Source organism: Lithobates pipiens, unplaced genomic scaffold (assembly GCF_037356315.1).
Source record: "Lithobates pipiens isolate NorthernLeopardFrog02 unplaced genomic scaffold, aLitPip1_a1.2 Scaffold_30, whole genome shotgun sequence".
Lineage (NCBI taxonomy): Eukaryota > Metazoa > Chordata > Amphibia > Anura > Ranidae > Lithobates > Lithobates pipiens.
In genome coordinates, this window is record NW_027507791.1 from 184,404,042 (window position 1) to 184,419,426 (window position 15,385).

The 15,385-nt window shown below is 49.7% G+C and overlaps 27 non-coding genes and 15 pseudogenes across 27 annotated transcripts; all 42 read right to left on the bottom strand.

The window, feature by feature from the left end:
- Window positions 1-5,664: 5,664 nt before the first annotated feature.
- On the bottom strand, window positions 5,665-5,783 carry LOC143943791 (5S ribosomal RNA; annotated as a pseudogene).
- Window positions 5,784-5,892: 109 nt separating this feature from the next.
- On the bottom strand, window positions 5,893-6,011 carry LOC143952402 (5S ribosomal RNA). The gene has a single exon (XR_013267582.1). It is a non-coding gene; the product is annotated as a 5S ribosomal RNA (ribosomal RNA).
- A 109-nt stretch (window positions 6,012-6,120) lies between these two features.
- On the bottom strand, window positions 6,121-6,239 carry LOC143945281 (5S ribosomal RNA; annotated as a pseudogene).
- Window positions 6,240-6,348: 109 nt separating this feature from the next.
- LOC143951396 (5S ribosomal RNA) lies at window positions 6,349-6,467 on the bottom strand. Its single transcript, XR_013266672.1, has one exon. It is a non-coding gene; the product is annotated as a 5S ribosomal RNA (ribosomal RNA).
- Window positions 6,468-6,576: 109 nt separating this feature from the next.
- LOC143953700 (5S ribosomal RNA) lies at window positions 6,577-6,695 on the bottom strand. The gene has a single exon (XR_013268758.1). It is a non-coding gene; the product is annotated as a 5S ribosomal RNA (ribosomal RNA).
- A 109-nt stretch (window positions 6,696-6,804) lies between these two features.
- Window positions 6,805-6,923, bottom strand: LOC143950414 (5S ribosomal RNA). The gene has a single exon (XR_013265818.1). It is a non-coding gene; the product is annotated as a 5S ribosomal RNA (ribosomal RNA).
- Window positions 6,924-7,032: 109 nt separating this feature from the next.
- On the bottom strand, window positions 7,033-7,151 carry LOC143953310 (5S ribosomal RNA). Its single transcript, XR_013268404.1, has one exon. It is a non-coding gene; the product is annotated as a 5S ribosomal RNA (ribosomal RNA).
- Window positions 7,152-7,260: 109 nt separating this feature from the next.
- Window positions 7,261-7,379, bottom strand: LOC143945894 (5S ribosomal RNA; annotated as a pseudogene).
- A 109-nt stretch (window positions 7,380-7,488) lies between these two features.
- Window positions 7,489-7,607, bottom strand: LOC143954395 (5S ribosomal RNA). Its single transcript, XR_013269391.1, has one exon. It is a non-coding gene; the product is annotated as a 5S ribosomal RNA (ribosomal RNA).
- A 109-nt stretch (window positions 7,608-7,716) lies between these two features.
- Window positions 7,717-7,835, bottom strand: LOC143954554 (5S ribosomal RNA). Its single transcript, XR_013269534.1, has one exon. It is a non-coding gene; the product is annotated as a 5S ribosomal RNA (ribosomal RNA).
- A 109-nt stretch (window positions 7,836-7,944) lies between these two features.
- Window positions 7,945-8,063, bottom strand: LOC143952986 (5S ribosomal RNA). The gene has a single exon (XR_013268110.1). It is a non-coding gene; the product is annotated as a 5S ribosomal RNA (ribosomal RNA).
- A 109-nt stretch (window positions 8,064-8,172) lies between these two features.
- Window positions 8,173-8,291, bottom strand: LOC143953585 (5S ribosomal RNA). The gene has a single exon (XR_013268653.1). It is a non-coding gene; the product is annotated as a 5S ribosomal RNA (ribosomal RNA).
- Window positions 8,292-8,400: 109 nt separating this feature from the next.
- LOC143943510 (5S ribosomal RNA) lies at window positions 8,401-8,519 on the bottom strand (annotated as a pseudogene).
- A 109-nt stretch (window positions 8,520-8,628) lies between these two features.
- LOC143954294 (5S ribosomal RNA) lies at window positions 8,629-8,747 on the bottom strand. Its single transcript, XR_013269299.1, has one exon. It is a non-coding gene; the product is annotated as a 5S ribosomal RNA (ribosomal RNA).
- A 109-nt stretch (window positions 8,748-8,856) lies between these two features.
- LOC143946890 (5S ribosomal RNA) lies at window positions 8,857-8,976 on the bottom strand (annotated as a pseudogene).
- A 109-nt stretch (window positions 8,977-9,085) lies between these two features.
- Window positions 9,086-9,204, bottom strand: LOC143952022 (5S ribosomal RNA). The gene has a single exon (XR_013267239.1). It is a non-coding gene; the product is annotated as a 5S ribosomal RNA (ribosomal RNA).
- Window positions 9,205-9,313: 109 nt separating this feature from the next.
- LOC143951509 (5S ribosomal RNA) lies at window positions 9,314-9,432 on the bottom strand. The gene has a single exon (XR_013266775.1). It is a non-coding gene; the product is annotated as a 5S ribosomal RNA (ribosomal RNA).
- A 109-nt stretch (window positions 9,433-9,541) lies between these two features.
- On the bottom strand, window positions 9,542-9,660 carry LOC143951962 (5S ribosomal RNA). The gene has a single exon (XR_013267185.1). It is a non-coding gene; the product is annotated as a 5S ribosomal RNA (ribosomal RNA).
- A 109-nt stretch (window positions 9,661-9,769) lies between these two features.
- On the bottom strand, window positions 9,770-9,878 carry LOC143948634 (5S ribosomal RNA; annotated as a pseudogene).
- Window positions 9,879-9,987: 109 nt separating this feature from the next.
- Window positions 9,988-10,106, bottom strand: LOC143951191 (5S ribosomal RNA). The gene has a single exon (XR_013266486.1). It is a non-coding gene; the product is annotated as a 5S ribosomal RNA (ribosomal RNA).
- A 109-nt stretch (window positions 10,107-10,215) lies between these two features.
- On the bottom strand, window positions 10,216-10,334 carry LOC143951647 (5S ribosomal RNA). Its single transcript, XR_013266900.1, has one exon. It is a non-coding gene; the product is annotated as a 5S ribosomal RNA (ribosomal RNA).
- Window positions 10,335-10,443: 109 nt separating this feature from the next.
- On the bottom strand, window positions 10,444-10,562 carry LOC143950269 (5S ribosomal RNA). The gene has a single exon (XR_013265687.1). It is a non-coding gene; the product is annotated as a 5S ribosomal RNA (ribosomal RNA).
- Window positions 10,563-10,671: 109 nt separating this feature from the next.
- LOC143944805 (5S ribosomal RNA) lies at window positions 10,672-10,790 on the bottom strand (annotated as a pseudogene).
- A 109-nt stretch (window positions 10,791-10,899) lies between these two features.
- LOC143943586 (5S ribosomal RNA) lies at window positions 10,900-11,018 on the bottom strand (annotated as a pseudogene).
- A 109-nt stretch (window positions 11,019-11,127) lies between these two features.
- LOC143949662 (5S ribosomal RNA) lies at window positions 11,128-11,246 on the bottom strand. Its single transcript, XR_013265508.1, has one exon. It is a non-coding gene; the product is annotated as a 5S ribosomal RNA (ribosomal RNA).
- A 109-nt stretch (window positions 11,247-11,355) lies between these two features.
- On the bottom strand, window positions 11,356-11,474 carry LOC143951510 (5S ribosomal RNA). The gene has a single exon (XR_013266776.1). It is a non-coding gene; the product is annotated as a 5S ribosomal RNA (ribosomal RNA).
- Window positions 11,475-11,583: 109 nt separating this feature from the next.
- On the bottom strand, window positions 11,584-11,702 carry LOC143951963 (5S ribosomal RNA). The gene has a single exon (XR_013267186.1). It is a non-coding gene; the product is annotated as a 5S ribosomal RNA (ribosomal RNA).
- Window positions 11,703-11,811: 109 nt separating this feature from the next.
- LOC143944813 (5S ribosomal RNA) lies at window positions 11,812-11,930 on the bottom strand (annotated as a pseudogene).
- Window positions 11,931-12,039: 109 nt separating this feature from the next.
- On the bottom strand, window positions 12,040-12,158 carry LOC143953272 (5S ribosomal RNA). Its single transcript, XR_013268370.1, has one exon. It is a non-coding gene; the product is annotated as a 5S ribosomal RNA (ribosomal RNA).
- Window positions 12,159-12,267: 109 nt separating this feature from the next.
- Window positions 12,268-12,386, bottom strand: LOC143948781 (5S ribosomal RNA; annotated as a pseudogene).
- Window positions 12,387-12,495: 109 nt separating this feature from the next.
- On the bottom strand, window positions 12,496-12,614 carry LOC143944334 (5S ribosomal RNA; annotated as a pseudogene).
- A 109-nt stretch (window positions 12,615-12,723) lies between these two features.
- LOC143951964 (5S ribosomal RNA) lies at window positions 12,724-12,842 on the bottom strand. Its single transcript, XR_013267187.1, has one exon. It is a non-coding gene; the product is annotated as a 5S ribosomal RNA (ribosomal RNA).
- A 109-nt stretch (window positions 12,843-12,951) lies between these two features.
- Window positions 12,952-13,070, bottom strand: LOC143943865 (5S ribosomal RNA; annotated as a pseudogene).
- Window positions 13,071-13,179: 109 nt separating this feature from the next.
- On the bottom strand, window positions 13,180-13,298 carry LOC143951753 (5S ribosomal RNA). Its single transcript, XR_013266995.1, has one exon. It is a non-coding gene; the product is annotated as a 5S ribosomal RNA (ribosomal RNA).
- Window positions 13,299-13,407: 109 nt separating this feature from the next.
- LOC143952974 (5S ribosomal RNA) lies at window positions 13,408-13,526 on the bottom strand. The gene has a single exon (XR_013268100.1). It is a non-coding gene; the product is annotated as a 5S ribosomal RNA (ribosomal RNA).
- Window positions 13,527-13,635: 109 nt separating this feature from the next.
- On the bottom strand, window positions 13,636-13,754 carry LOC143948782 (5S ribosomal RNA; annotated as a pseudogene).
- A 109-nt stretch (window positions 13,755-13,863) lies between these two features.
- Window positions 13,864-13,982, bottom strand: LOC143952726 (5S ribosomal RNA). Its single transcript, XR_013267875.1, has one exon. It is a non-coding gene; the product is annotated as a 5S ribosomal RNA (ribosomal RNA).
- A 109-nt stretch (window positions 13,983-14,091) lies between these two features.
- LOC143946124 (5S ribosomal RNA) lies at window positions 14,092-14,210 on the bottom strand (annotated as a pseudogene).
- Window positions 14,211-14,319: 109 nt separating this feature from the next.
- On the bottom strand, window positions 14,320-14,438 carry LOC143953572 (5S ribosomal RNA). The gene has a single exon (XR_013268641.1). It is a non-coding gene; the product is annotated as a 5S ribosomal RNA (ribosomal RNA).
- A 109-nt stretch (window positions 14,439-14,547) lies between these two features.
- LOC143952785 (5S ribosomal RNA) lies at window positions 14,548-14,666 on the bottom strand. Its single transcript, XR_013267929.1, has one exon. It is a non-coding gene; the product is annotated as a 5S ribosomal RNA (ribosomal RNA).
- A 109-nt stretch (window positions 14,667-14,775) lies between these two features.
- On the bottom strand, window positions 14,776-14,894 carry LOC143945609 (5S ribosomal RNA; annotated as a pseudogene).
- Window positions 14,895-15,221: 327 nt separating this feature from the next.
- On the bottom strand, window positions 15,222-15,340 carry LOC143950360 (5S ribosomal RNA). The gene has a single exon (XR_013265769.1). It is a non-coding gene; the product is annotated as a 5S ribosomal RNA (ribosomal RNA).
- Between the last annotated feature and the right edge of the window lie 45 nt (window positions 15,341-15,385).

The following is a 15,385-nucleotide window of genomic DNA, read 5'->3' on the forward strand; positions in this document are numbered from 1 at the left end:
GCCTTTACCAGTCTCTACCCCGGATGGACTAGAGCTATGTATGCAGAGTTTCGCTGTCCTGACTTCCTGTCCAGTGTCCCTCATGGGCAGAGATTTACTATCCCAGTTGAACATTACCATTAAGTTTGACAAAGACGGCTCCCTCACTGCAAGTTCCCCTCTTTGTGACTTACACAGCCCAAAAAGACATGCACACAGGAGTTTCTTTCTGATGATACCTTCCTCCCTTGACCATCACACAATTTGGGCAGAACACAAAGGTAGTGTGGGCTTTATTAATTGCACACCATATGCACCCCAAATGCGATCAGATGCAGGGATACAATATCAAAAACAGTATCCCCTACCCCCAGAGAAAGTCAAAGGCATCTCCCCTCAAATTAATGATTACATATCAAAAGGTATCCTGAGACCAATCATCAGTCCCTGGAACACGCCCATTTACCCCGTAAAAAAGGCCAGTGGGGAGTGGAGACTTGTACAAGACCTCAGAGCAGTAAACAAACAAGTGATTCCCCTCCCACCCCTAGTCTCAGACATCACTTTTATTTTCTCATGCATACCGGCAGACTCTCTATGCTACACAGTAATTGATTTAGCGAATGCTTTCTTTAGCATTCCCATTGCAGAGGAAGCCCAACCTATGTTTGCTTTCTCCTGGGCCGGGGGCCAGTTAACCTGGACGCGTTTAGTGCAAGGGTATGTAGACAGCCCAGCCGCCTTCTCAATGGTGCTCAATGAGACTGTCAAGTCTTGGACATCTGAGCGAGGGTCGGTACTGATACAGTATGTGGACGACTTGCTCCTGTGCAGTCGAACTGCTGAAGAATGTGCGGTCGATTCAACATCACTGTTGGGACACCTAGCCCGAGCTGGACACCTCGCCTCCAGGAAGAAGGTGCAATGGTGCCAGTCCCAGGTTGAATACTTAGGTTGTATCCTTAGAGAAGGAACAAGGCTGGTGTCACCTAAACGTGCCGCAGCCCTACAAGCTCTCAGTCCGCCAAAAGACAAGGCCGCCCTACTCTCATTTTTGGGTGCAATTGTATATTGCCGCCAATGGATCCCTGACTGTTCTCACTATGATGGTATCCTACGAGAGGCTACTGGGTCAACCGCCCCTAAATTGATAGACTGGACAGAGGACAGACTAAAAGCTTTTAAAGCCTTACTACACAGTTTGTCATGTGCACCCGCCCTGGGGTTGGTAGACTATGGTAAAGCTTTTCAACTATACTGTGTAGTCTCGGGGACTTCTTTTGCTGCGGTTTTGACACAACAGCATGGAACAGGCTACCGCCCTGTCTCCTACCTATCTAAAAAACTCCCCCTTCAGGTTCAAGGCATGCCATCATGCCTTCAGAATTTAGCCGCCTGTGCTATGGCCGTACAAGATGCCAACAAGATGGTCTTGGGACACCCGATGACACTTTACACCACACATTCTGTCACCCACCTCATACAGAACATGAACACCCAACACATGACCTCCCAAAGACTCAGTGGATATGAGATTTCCCTCATGAACACAGACAATCTGTCTCTCAAATATGTTCCCGCCAACAACCCTGCCGTCCGTCTCTTGCACTCCATGTTACGCCTACCACAAGACCCAGACCAGATTCATGACTGTATAACACAAGTGGAGTCTATCACATCACCAAGACCAGACCTCACCGACGTACCGATTACCAATGCAGACGATGTTTTTGTGGACGGTAGTTGCTCCCGTCCCTCTGATTCCACCTTCCAAACAGGATATGCAATAGTCCAGTTGCCAAACAAGGTATTAGAAGCCAAACCACTGCCCCCCTCTTCGGCTCAGGTGGCTGAACTAGAAGCCCTCACCAGGGCCTGCATTTTATTTACAGATAAGAAGGTGAACATTTACACTGACAGTAGATATGCATTTGGGGTGGTGCATGACTTCGGAGTAATATGGGCTAAAAGAGGTTTTAAAACAGCGGATAATAAACCTATTTCCAATGCTACCCAGATTGAGGCACTTCTTCGGGCTATTTTGCTCCCAAAAGAGGTGGCAATAATTAAAGTAAAAGCACATTCTTCAGATAATAGCAAACTTTCCAAGGGAAATGCTTTAGCTGACCGAGAAGCGAGAAAGGCAGCCCAGTCCTCCACCCAGGAGCCCACCCCCACGTCCATGTACTTTAAGGACCATTTCACCTGTCCTAACTTTAAATCTGTAGTGGCACAAATGCAATCATTAGCCACTGAGGAAGATGTCTTGTATTGGGTGAAGGCTGGCTTGACCAAAGACCCAGAGGGTCTGTGGTCAAAAAAGGGGAAGATATTGGGAATACCTGAGGCAAGCAGTATTCTAATTCTCTCCTACCTTCATGGTCCAGGACACATAGGTGCCGTCCCTTTAGCCACTATGTACACCAAATCTTTTTGCACAAACGCCTTGAACAAACAAGTCAAACTCCTGACCACAAGTTGCCTTACCTGTGCTCAAAACAATGTGCAGGGCAAACGGCATGGCCTACATGGTCATCTACCCCCACCAATGGGTCCCCTTACAGATTTACAAGTAGACTTCACACACATGCCAAAACAAAAGGGGAACTTAAGATACCTGTGCGTTGTCATAGATAAATTTTCAGGCTGGGTTGAAGCCACTCCCTGTGCAGGTGAGACAGCCAATATAGCAGCAAAATGCTTGCTGAATAACTGGATTTGTAGGTTTGGCATACCAACATCTATTTGGTCAGATAGGGGACCTGCATTCAGCTCCTCCGTTACCCAGGCTGTGGCTAAATTGTTAGGGCTGCAATGGAAACTACACATCCCCTATCACCCTCAAAGCGCAGGGGTAGTGGAAAGAATGAATAGAAATATAAAGGATAAATTGAAAAAGGCCACAGGGGGCACAATGAAGGGATGGCTTGATCACCTCCCTTCTGTGCTATTCCAGATTAGAACGGCACCCCACGCCAGAACGAAACTTTCACCTTTTGAAATTTTGATGGGAGTCCCCGCAAACATAGAATTACCCCCATTAGACCAAGACACTGATATTGACATTTATTCCCAACAGGAAATGTACGTGAAAAACCTGGTAAGTATGCTTCATGAAATGAACGAACAAGTTTCTGTCACCTTTTCTCCTCTTTCCACAGAGCCAACACACCCCTTCATCCCAGGAGATCAAGTGCTAGTCAAGCAACTGGCCCACAAAAAGAGGATCGGACCAATCTACTCTGGACCTTGGAAGGTTGAAAAGGTGTCCAGAACTGCGGTCCTGACTGACCAAGGAAACACCTGGATCCACGCCAGCAGGCTGAAAAAGTGCCCACCGCTTCCCACAACCCCCGACCCCCCACCTATTGAAGGAGAACCCGACCCACCCGAACAGCGACCGGAACTGCAGGAGATTCAGGAAGGCATTGGACAATTAACCCTTGAAACCCTACATGATAGCGAAGAAGAAGGACAAGCATAAGAACTTGTAGAAATGTTTTTACCTTCAGTGTCAGGGAAGGCTGTATGCCTTTGGGGTAGTCTGGTACTATTTGTATTCCTGCCCACATGGTTTATAGCCAACTGTATATATCATCCAGAAGATTTAGGTCTATTAAAAGGGATATGTGGACCACCTAAGATGAATAATACCCCCGGCCAAAGACATAGTAGAAGTATTGTACCCGTTAATGAGTCACCTAAGGGACTGACTAACAAGATGTTACTACTAAAATTCAAATATAGCTATGCTCAAAAATCTGGTTTTGAGAAATGCTGGATTTGCAGCAAGCTACATCCCAGTACAGCTAGAATCCCTCTCATGGCAGTCCCCTTGAATTTTACCCCCCTCCTTAATGGAACACCCCCTATCGTCCTAACGAATGTTACTAGGACCCTTCCAAATAAAACCCTCACTTTCCAAATTATAGGTAGAAGCCACTTCCCAGACTGGTGTTTCCGACTGGGAAACACCACAGATGGAGCCGAGGTTTGCAAACAAGCAAAACTTAACATTTCAATGACATCATTTAACAGTCCTTCTTTCTTCCATACTTCAGATCCCACCCTAAATGCCACCTTTTTAGACTTTCTTAGCTCCAGTACCAAGACTACAATACACCAATTAATGTCAATTCTGGTGCTCTCTGGCCTTTCTGATACTCTTAGGAACGTGTTCCATAAACGACCCCTAGCTCTAGGAAATACCATATATATATATGCTGCGGCAAACTCTGTCACCCCTGGATCCCAACCAAACCCCAGGGGTGGTGTTACCTTGCAGCCCTGGTTCCTATCATGGGGGTATTAGGGGATAACAAGGGAAGTCACCTCCTTGAAGCCAGCATGCATCCTAGATATCCCCTTAGACACCGTAATAAACGAGAATTGTTTTTAGAAAAAGATATGGCCTGGGCATGGTTCCCTTCCTGGACAGGGTGGGGAATTGACCTAATGAAAAGATTAAATAATTACACTGGCATAATTGATGAGATTCTGGAGGAAAATTCTGATGACATAACCAAACTAAATCTAGAAACTAGGGCAATTAGGAAGCAACTAGAACTACATGAGTTGGCTATAGAAAGTATGAGTGCAGCCCTTACTGGCCTCTGTGAGACTACTGAGGATTATGAGTGCTGTACCTGGATTCATAATACCAGCATCGAAGTCCCAGACTACTATGACGTTATTGCCCAACACAGGGAAGAGGTAAATAAACTACAGAAAGAGGCAAGGAACATAGGAAAAAACTGGGATCCCTTCTCGAGCAGTTTTAGTTTTGGGGGATTAATATCTTGGCTCCGAAATGCTGCCATGACAATTGTCACTGTGATTCTCTTCATTCTATTTTTATATGCCTGTTATAAGATAATCAAATGTTTATGTAAAAAGGGAAACACGGTCGCTCCGAAGGATCTGAAACTCACTTCCATTGTTAAGGATCCAACGGTATGGTATAGAAACCAAGAGCACAAGGGTTCGGAGTATGAAGCCTGTGCTATTAAATTAGAAAAGGAATGATCATTATGTAAATCACAGAATGATCAAAGGGAGGATTATAAGGTAAATGAGGGAACCATCTTGTTAAGAGACATCCATTTTGGGTATTGGAAAATTACTGTTAGCATGACATAGAAACCTATTGCTTAAGGTCATATGTGTTTTTTGCTTGTACAAGGTATTTTATCACAAGGTTAGTTATCTGTTCAGAACAGTTGGATGTGGTTAAGCTACTTCCTTTTAATAGCAGAAGTAATTTCATGGCGTTAGACCACAGGCCTATCTTGGGTTACATCTAAGAAACATTCTAAACTGTGAATATATATATTTAGCTTTTTGTTTCTAGGCAGAAATTGCTTGTACAAAAAACCATGATGACGTAGTAAAATATACTATCTTGCATATTTTATGTGGCAGTCCCTGATTGGCTAAACCACAGGGCTGTGCTTTAGCTCAAACTAAATAAAACTGCTGTGTGTGCTCCAATATGCACATTCATTATTCACGTACAATCGTGTGTATGTGTAATGTTTTGTCCACCGGTGAAAGGGACCTCCTCTCTACCATCCTAGCCTAGGCTACCAGGGGTTACTTACAGAAGACGAGCAACCTAACAGTCACCTCGGGCAATCGAGAGGAAAAATACAGCAGGTCGCCAAAGCCAACAACATAATGGAAAAAAGCCTACGGCACCTGGTATTCCCAGGCGGTCTCCCATCCAGGTACTAACCAGGCCTGACCCTGCTTAGCATCCGAGATCAGATGAGATCGAGCGCATTCAGGGTGAAGTGGCCGTATACGATCTTGCAAACTACTTACAACTCTCTTGACAAAAGCCAAGGTGGTCACCTCGGGCAATCGAGAGGAAAAATACAGCAGGTCGCCAAAGCCAACAACATAATGGAAAAAAGCCTACGGCACCTGGTATTCCCAGGCGGTCTCCCATCCAGGTACTAACCAGGCACGACCCTGCTTAGCATCTGAGATCAGACGAGATCGAGTGCATTCAGGGTGATGTGGCCATAGGCGATCTTATGCTCTACTTACAACTCTCTTGACAAAAGCCAAGGTGGTCACCTCGGGCAATCGAGAGGAAAAATACAGCAGGTCGCCAAAGCCAACAACATAATGGAAAAAAGCCTACGGAATCTGGTATTCCCAGGCGGTCTCCCATCCAGGTACTAACCAGGCCCGACCCTGCTTAGCATCCGAGAACAGACGAGATCGAGCGCATTCAGGGTGATGTGGCCGTAGGCAATCTTGCACCCTACTTACAACTCTCTTGACAAAAGCCAAGGTGGTCACCTCGGGCAATCGAGAGGAAAAATACAGCAGGTCACCAAAGCCAACAACATAATTCCAAAAAGCCTACGGCACCTGGTATTCCCAGGCGGTCTCCCATCCAGGTACTAACCAGGCCTGACCCTGCTTAGCATCCGAGATCAGACGAGATCGAGCGCATTCAGGGTGATGTGGCCGTAGGCGCTCTTGCGCCCTACTTACAACTCTCTTGACAAAAGCCAAGGTGGTCACCTCGGGCAATCGAGAGGAAAAATACAGCAGGTCGCCAAAGCCAACAACATAATGGAAAAAAACCTACGGTACCTGGTATTCCCAGGAGGTCTCCCATCCAGGTACTAACCAGGCCCGACCCTGCTTAGCATCCGAGAACAGACGAGATCGAGCGCATTCAGGGTGATGTGGCCGTAGGCAAACTTGCGCTCTACTTACAACTCTCTTGACAAAAGCCAAGGTGGTCACCTCGGGCAATCAAGAGGAAAAATACAGCAGGTCGCCAAAGCCAACAACATAATGGAAAAAAGCCTACGGCACCTGGTATTCCCAGGCGGTCTCCCATCCAGGTACTAACCAGGCCCGACCCTGCTTAGCATCCGAGATCAGACGAGATCGAGCGCATTCAGGGTGATGTGGCCGTAGGTGATCTTGCACCCTACTTACAACTCTCTTGACAAAAGCCAAGGTGGTCACCTCGGGCAATCGAGAGGAAAAATACAGCAGGTCGCCAAAGCCAACAACATAATGGAAAAAAGCCTACGGCACCTGGTATTCCCAGGCGGTCTCCCATCCAAGTACTAACCAGACCCGACCCTGCTTAGCATCCGAGATCAGACGCGATCGAGTGCATTCAGGGTGATGTGGCTGTAGGCGTTCTTGCATCCTACTTACAACTCTCTTGACAAAAGCCAAGGTGGTCACCTCGGGCAATAGAGAGGAAAAATACAGCAGGTCGCCAAAGCCAACAACATAATGGAAAAAAGCCTACGGCACCTGGTATTCCCAGGCGGTCTCCCATCCAGGTACGAACCAGGCCCGACCCTGCTTAGCATCCGAGATCAGACGAGATGGAGCGCATTCAGGGTGATGTGGACGTAGGCGATCTTGCACCCTACTTACAACTCACTTGACAAAAGCCAAGGTGGTCACCTCGGGCAATCGAGAGGAAAAATACAGCAGGTCGCCAAAGCCAACAACATAATGGAAAAAAGCCTATGGCATCTGGTATTCCCAGGCGGTCTCCCATCCAGGTACTAACCAGGCCCGACCCTGCTTAGCATCCGAGATCAGACGAGATCGAGCGCATTCAGGGTGATGTGGCCGTAGGCGATCTTGCGCCCTACTTACAACTCTCTTGACAAAAGCCAAGGTGGTCACCTCGGGCAATCGAGAGGAAAAATACAGCAGGTCGCCAAAGCCAACAACATAATGGAAAAAAACCTACGGTACCTGGTATTCCCAGGCGGTCTCCCATCCAGGTACTAACCAGGCCCGACCCTGCTTAGCATCCGAGAACAGACGAGATCGAGCGCATTCAGGGTGATGTGGCCGTAGGAAATCTTGCGCTCTACTTACAACTCTCTTGACAAAAGCCAAGGTGGTCACCTCGGGCAATCAAGAGGAAAAATACAGCAGGTCGCCAAAGCCAACAACATAATGGAAAAAAGCCTACGGCACCTGGTATTCCCAGGCGGTCTCCCATCCAGGTACTAACCAGGCCCGACCCTGCTTAGCATCCGAGATCAGACGAGATCGAGCGCATTCAGGGTGATGTGGCCGTAGGCGATCTTGTGCTCTACTTACAACTCTCTTGACAAAAGCCAAGGTGGTCACCTCGGGCAATCGAGATGAATAATACAGCAGGTCGCCAAAGCCAACAACATAATGGAAAAAAGCCTACGGCACCTGGTATTCCCAGGCGGTCTCCCATCCAGGTACTAACCAGGCCCGACCCTGCTTAGCATCCGAGATCAGACGCGATCGAGTGCATTCAGGGTGATGCGGCTGTAGGCATTCTTGCATCCTACTTACAACTCTCTTGACAAAAGCCAAGGTGGTCACCTCGGGCAAAAGAGAGGAAAAATACAGCAGGTCGCCAAAGCCAACAACATAATGGAAAAAAGCCTACGGCACCTGGTATTCCCAGGCGGTCTCCCATCCAGGTACTAACCAGGCCCGACCCTGCTTAGCATCCGAGATCAGACGAGATGGAGCGCATTCAGGGTGATGTGGCCGTAGGTGATCTTGCACCCTACTTACAACTCTCTTGACAAAAGCCAAGGTGGTCACCTCGGGCAATTGAGAGGAAAAATACAGCAGGTCGCCAAAGCCAACAACATAATGGAAAAAAGCCTACGGCACCTGGTATTCCCAGGCGGTCTCCCATCCAGGTACTAATCAGGCCCGACCCTGCTTAGCAACCGAGATCAGACGAGATCGAGCGCATTCAGGGTGATGTGGCTATAGGCGATCTTGCACCCTACTTACAACTCTCTTGACAAAAGCCAAGGTGGTCACCTCGGGCAATCGAGAGGAAAAATACAGCAGGTCGCCAAAGCCAACAACATAATGGAAAAAAGCCTACGGCACCTGGTATTCCCAGGCGGTCTCCCATCCAGGTACTAACCAGGCCCGACCCTGCTTAGCATCGGGAGATCAGACGAGATTGAGCGTATTCAGGGTGATGTGGCCGTAGGCAATCTTGCACCCTATTTACAACTCTTTTGACAAAAGCCAAGGTGGTTACCTCGGGCAATCAAGACGAAAAATACAGCAGGTCGCCAAAGCCAACATCATAATGGAAAAAAGCCTACGGCACCTGGTATTCCCAGGCGGTCTCCCAACCAGGTACTAACCAGGCCCGACCCTGCTTAGCATCCGAGATCAGTCGAGATCGAGCGCATTCAGGGTGATGTGGCCGTAGGCGATCTTGCACCCTACTTACAACTCTCTTGACAAAAGCCAAGGTGGTCACCTCGGGCAATGGAGAGGAAAAATACAGCAGGTCGCCAAAGCCAACAACATAATGGAAAAAAGCCTACGGCACCTGGTATTCCCAGGCGGTCTCCCATCCAGGTACTAACCAGGCCCGACCCTGCTTAGCATCCGAGATCAGACGAGATCGAGCGCATTCAGGGTGATGTGGCTGTAGGCGATCTTGCACCCTACTTACAACTCTCTTGACAAAAGCCAAGGTGGTCACCTCGGGCAATGGAGAGGAAAAATACAGCAGGTCGCCAAAGCCAACAACATAATGGAAAAAAGCCTACGGCACCTGGTATTCCCAGGCGGTCTCCCATCCAGGTACTAACCAGGCCCGACCCTGCTTAGCATCCGAGATCAGACGAGATTGAGCGCATTCAGGGTGATGTGGCCGTAGGCGATCTTGCACCCTACTTACAACTTTCTTGACAAAAGCCAAGGTGGTCACCTCAGGCAATCGAGAGGAAAAATACAGCAGGTCGCCAAAGCCAACAACATAATGGAAAAAAGCCTACGGCACCTGGTATTCCCAGGCGGTCTCCCATCCAGTTACTAACCAGGCCCGACCCTGCTTAGCATCCGAGATCGAGCGTATTCAGGGTGATGTGGCCGTAGGAGATCTTGCATCCTTCTTACAACTCTCTTGACAAAAGCCAAGGTGGTCACCTCGGGCAATCGAGAGGAAAAATACAGCAGGTCGCCAAAGCCAACAACATAATGGAAAAAAGCCTACGGCACCTGGTATTCCCAGGCGGTCTCCCATCCAGGTACTAATCAGGCCTGACCCTGCTTAGCATCCGAGATCAGATGAGATCGAGCGCATTCAGGGTGATGTGGCCGTAGGCAACCTTGCACCCTACTTACAACTCTCTTGACAAAAGCCAAGGTGGTCACCTCGGGCAATCGAGATGAATAATACAGCAGGTCGCCAAAGCCAACAACATAATGGAAAAAAGCCTACGGCACCTGGTATTCCCAGGCGGTCTCCCATCCAGGTACTAACCAGGCCCGACCCTGCTTAGCATCCGAGATCAGACGCGATCGAGTGCATTCAGGGTGATGTGGCTGTAGGCATTCTTGCATCCTACTTACAACTCTCTTGACAAAAGCCAAGGTGGTCACCTCGGGCAATAGAGAGGAAAAATGCAGCAGGTCGCCAAAGCCAACAACATAATGGAAAAAAGCCTACGGCACCTGGTATTCCCAGGCGGTCTCCCATCCAGGTACTAACCAGGCCCGACCCTGCTTAGCATCCGAGATCAGACGAGATCAAGCGCATTCAGGGTGATGTGGCCGTAGGCGATCTTGCACCCTACTTACAACTCTCTTGACAAAAGCCAAGGTGGTCACCTCAGGCAATCGAGAGGAAAAATACAGCAGGTCGCCAAAGCCAACAACATAATGGAAAAAAGCCTACGGCACCTGGTATTCCCAGGCGGTCTGCCATCCAGGTACTAACCAGGCCCGACCCTGCTTAGCATCCGAGATCAGACGAGATCAAGTGCATTCAGGGTGATGGGGCTGTAGGCGATCGCGCACCCTACTTACAACTCTCTTGACAAAAGCCAAGGTGGTCACCTCGGGCAATCGAGAGGAAAAATACAGCAGGTCGCCAAAGCCAACAACATAATGGAAAAAAGCCTACGGCACCTGGTATACCAAGGCGGTCTCCCATCCAGGTACTAACCAGGCCCGACCCTGCTTAGCATCCGAGATCAGACGAGATCGAGCGCATACAGGGCGATGTAGCCGTAGGCGATCTTGTACCCTACTTACAACTCTCTTGACAAAAGCCAAGGTGGTCACCTCGGGGAATGGAGAGGAAAAATACAGCAGGTCGCCAAAGCCAACAACATAATGGAAAAAAGCCTACAGCACCTGGTATTCCCAGGCGGTCTCCCATCCAGGTACTAACCAGGCCCGACCCTGCTTAGCATCCGAGATCAGACGAGATCGAGCGCATTCAGGGTGATGTGGCCATAGGCCGTCTTGCACCCTACTTACAACTCTCTTGACAAAAGCCAAGGTGGTCACCTCGGGCAATCGAGAGGAAAAATACAGCAGGTCGCCAAAGCCAACAACATAATGGAAAAAAGCCTACGGCACCTGGTATTCCCAGGCGGTCTCCCATCCAGGTACTAACCAGGCCCGACCCTGCTTAGCATCCGAGATCAGACGAGATCGAGCGCATTCAGGGTGATGTGGCTGTAGGCGATCTTGCACCCTACTTACAACTCTCTTGACAAAAGCCAAGGTGGTCACCTCGGGCAATGGAGAGGAAAAATACAGCAGGTCGCCAAAGCCAACAACATAATGGAAAAAAGCCTACGGCACCTGGTATTCCCAGGCGGTCTCCCATCCAGGTACTAACCAGGCCCGACCCTGCTTAGCATCCGAGATCAGACGAGATTGAGCGCATTCAGGGTGATGTGGCCGTAGGCGATCTTGCACCCTACTTACAACTTTCTTGACAAAAGCCAAGGTGGTCACCTCGGGCAATCGAGAGGAAAAATACTGCAGGTTGCCAAAGCCAACAATATAATGGAAAAAAGCCTATGGCACGTGGTATTCCCAGGCGGTCTCCCATCCAGGTACTAACCAGGCCCGACCCTGCTTAGCATCCGAGATCAGACGAGATCGAGTGCATTCAGGGTGATGCGGCCGCAGGCGATCTTGCACCCTACTTACAACTCTCTTGACAAAAGCCAAGGTGATCACCTCGGGCAATCGAGAGGAAAAATACAGCAGGTCGCCAAAGCCAACAACATAGTGGAAAAAAGCCTACGGCACCTGGTATTCCCAGGTGGTCTCCCATCCAGGTACTAACCAGGCCCGACCCTGCTTAGCATCCGAGATCAGACGAGATCGAGAGCATTCAGGGTGATGAGGCTGTAGGCGATCTTGCACCCTACTTACAACTCTCTTGACAAAAGCCAAGGTGATCACCTCGGGCAATCGAGAGGAAAAATACAGCAGGTCGCCAAAGCCAACAACATAATGGAAAAAAGCCTACGGCACCTGTTATTCCCAGGCGGTCTCCAATCCAGGTACTAACCAGGCCCGACCCTGCTTAGCATCCGAGATCAGACGAGCTCGAGAGCATTCAGGGTGATGAGGCTGTAGGGGATCTTGCACCCTACTTGCAACTCTCTTGACAAAAGCCAAGGTGGTCACCTCGGGCAATCGAGAGGAAAAATACAGCAGGTCGCCAAAGCCAACAACATAATGGAGAAAAGCCTATGGCACCTGGTATTCCCAGGCGGTCTCCCATCCAGGTACTAACCAGGCCCGACCCTGCTTAGCATCCGAGATCAGACGAGATCAAGCGCATTTAGGGTGATGTGGCCTTAGGCGATCTTGCACCCTACTTACAACTCTCTTGACAAAAGCCAAGGTGGTCACCTCGGGCAATGGAGAGGAAAAATACAGCAGGTCGCCAAAGCCAACAACATAATGGAAAAAAGCCTACGGCACCTGGTATTCCCAGGCGGTCTCCCATCCAGGTACTAACCAGGCCCGACCCTGCTTAGCATCCGAGATCAGACGAGATTGAGCGCATTCAGGGTGATGTGGCCGTAGGCGATCTTGCACCCTACTTACAACTTTCTTGACAAAAGCCAAGGTGGTCACCTCAGGCAATCGAGAGGAAAAATACTGCAGGTCGCCAAAGCCAACAATATAATGGAAAAAAGCCTATGGCACGTGGTATTCCCAGGCGGTCTCCCATCCAGGTACTAACCAGGCCCAACCCTGCTTAGCATCCGAGATCAGACGAGATCGAGCGCACTCAGGGTGATGTGGCCGTAGGCGATCTTGCACTCTACTTACAACTCTCTTGACAAAAGCCAAGGTGGTCACCTCGGGCAATCGAGAGGAAAAATACAGCAGGTCTCCAAAGCCAACAACATAATGGAAAAAAGCCTACGGCACCTGGTATTCCCAGGCGGTCTCCCATCCAGGTACTAACCAGGCCCGACCCTGCTTGGCATCCGAGATCAGACGAGATCAAGCGCATTCAGGGTGATGTGGCCGTAGGCGATCTTGCACCCTACTTACAACTCTCTTGACAAAAGCCAAGGTGGTCACCTCGGGCTATCGAGAGGAAAAATACAGCAGGTCGCCAAAGCCAACAACATGATGGAAAAAAGCCTACGGCACCTGGTATTCCCAGGCGGTCTCCCATCCAGGTACTAACCAGGCCCGACCCTGCTTAGCATTCGAGATCAGACGAGATCGAGAGCATTCAGGGTGATGAGGCTGTAGGCGATCTTGCACCCTACTTACAACTCTCTTGACAAAAGCCAAGGTGATCACCTCGGGCAATCGAGAGGAAAAATACAGCAGGTCGCCAAAGCCAACAACATAATGGAAAAAAGCCTACGGCACCTGTTATTCCCAGGCGGTCTCCAATCCAGGTACTAACCAGGCCCGACCCTGCTTAGCATCCGAGATCAGACGAGCTCGAGAGCATTCAGGGTGATGAGGCTGTAGGGGATCTTGCACCCTACTTGCAACTCTCTTGACAAAAGCCAAGGTGGTCACCTCGGGCAATCGAGAGGAAAAATACAGCAGGTCGCCAAAGCCAACAACATAATGGAAAAAAGCCTATGGCACCTGGTATTCCCAGGCGGTCTCCCATCCAGGTACTAACCAGGCCCGACCCTGCTTAGCATCCGAGATCAGACGAGATCAAGCGCATTCAGGGTGATGTGGCCGTAGGCGATCTTGCACCCTACTTACAACTTTCTTGACAAAAGCCAAGGTGGTCACCTCAGGCAATCGAGAGGAAAAATACTGCAGGTCGCCAAAGCCAACAATATAATGGAAAAAAGCCTATGGCACGTGGTATTCCCAGGCGGTCTCCCATCCAGGTACTAACCAGGCCCGACCCTGCTTAGCATCCGAGATCAGACGAGATCGAGCGCACTTAGGGTGATGTGGCCGTAGGCGATCTTGCACTCTACTTACAACTCTCTTGACAAAAGCCAAGGTGGTCACCTCGGGCAATCGAGAGGAAAAATACAGCAGGTCGCCAAAGCCAACAACATAATGGAAAAAAGCCTACGGCACCTGGTATTCCCAGGCGGTCTCCCATCCAGGTACTAACCAGGCCCGACCCTGCTTGGCATCCGAGATCAGACGAGATTGAGCGCATTCAGGGTGATGTGGCCGTAGGCGATCTTGCACCCTACTTACAACTCTCTTGACAAAAGCCAAGGTGGTCACCTCGGGCTATCGAGAGGAAAAATACAGCAGGTCGCCAAAGCCAACAACATGATGGAAAAAAGCCTACGGCACCTGGTATTCCCAGGCGGTCTCCCATCCAGGTACTAACCAGGCCCGACCCTGCTTAGCATCCGAGATCAGACGAGATCGAGCACATTCAGGGTGATGTGGCCATAGGTGATCTTGCACCCTACTTACAACTCTCTTGACAAAAGCCAAGGTGGTCACCTCGGGCTATCGAGAGGAAAAATACAGCAGGTCGCCAAAGCCAACAACATAAGGGAAAAAAGCCTACGGCACCTGGTATTCCCAGGCGGTCTCCCATCCAGGTACTAACCAGGCCCGACCCTGCTTAGCATCCGAGATCAGACGAGATCGAGCGCATTGAGCATGATGTGGCTGTAGGCGATCTTGAACCCTACTTACAACTCTCTTGACAAAAGCCAAGGTGGTCACCTCGGGCAATCGAGAGGAAAAATACAGCAGGTCGCCAAAGCCAACAACATAATGGAAAAAAGCCTACGGCACCTGGTATTCCCAGGCTGTCTCCCATCCAGGTATTAACCAGGCCCGACCCTGCTTAGCATCCGAGATCGAGCGCATTGTGGGTGATGTGGCTGTAGGCGATCTTGCACACTACTTACAACTCTCTTGACAAAAGCCAAGGTGGTCACCTCGGGCAATCGAGAGGAAAAATACAGCAGGTCGCCAAAGCCAACAACATAATGGAAAAAAGCCTACGGCACCTGGTATTCCCAGGTGGTCTCCCTTCCAGGTACTAACCAGGCCCGACCCTGCTTAGCATCCGAGATCAGACGAGATCGAGCGCATTCAGGGTGATGTGGCCGTAGGCAATCTTGCACCCTACTTACAACTCTCTTGACAAAAGCAAAGGTGG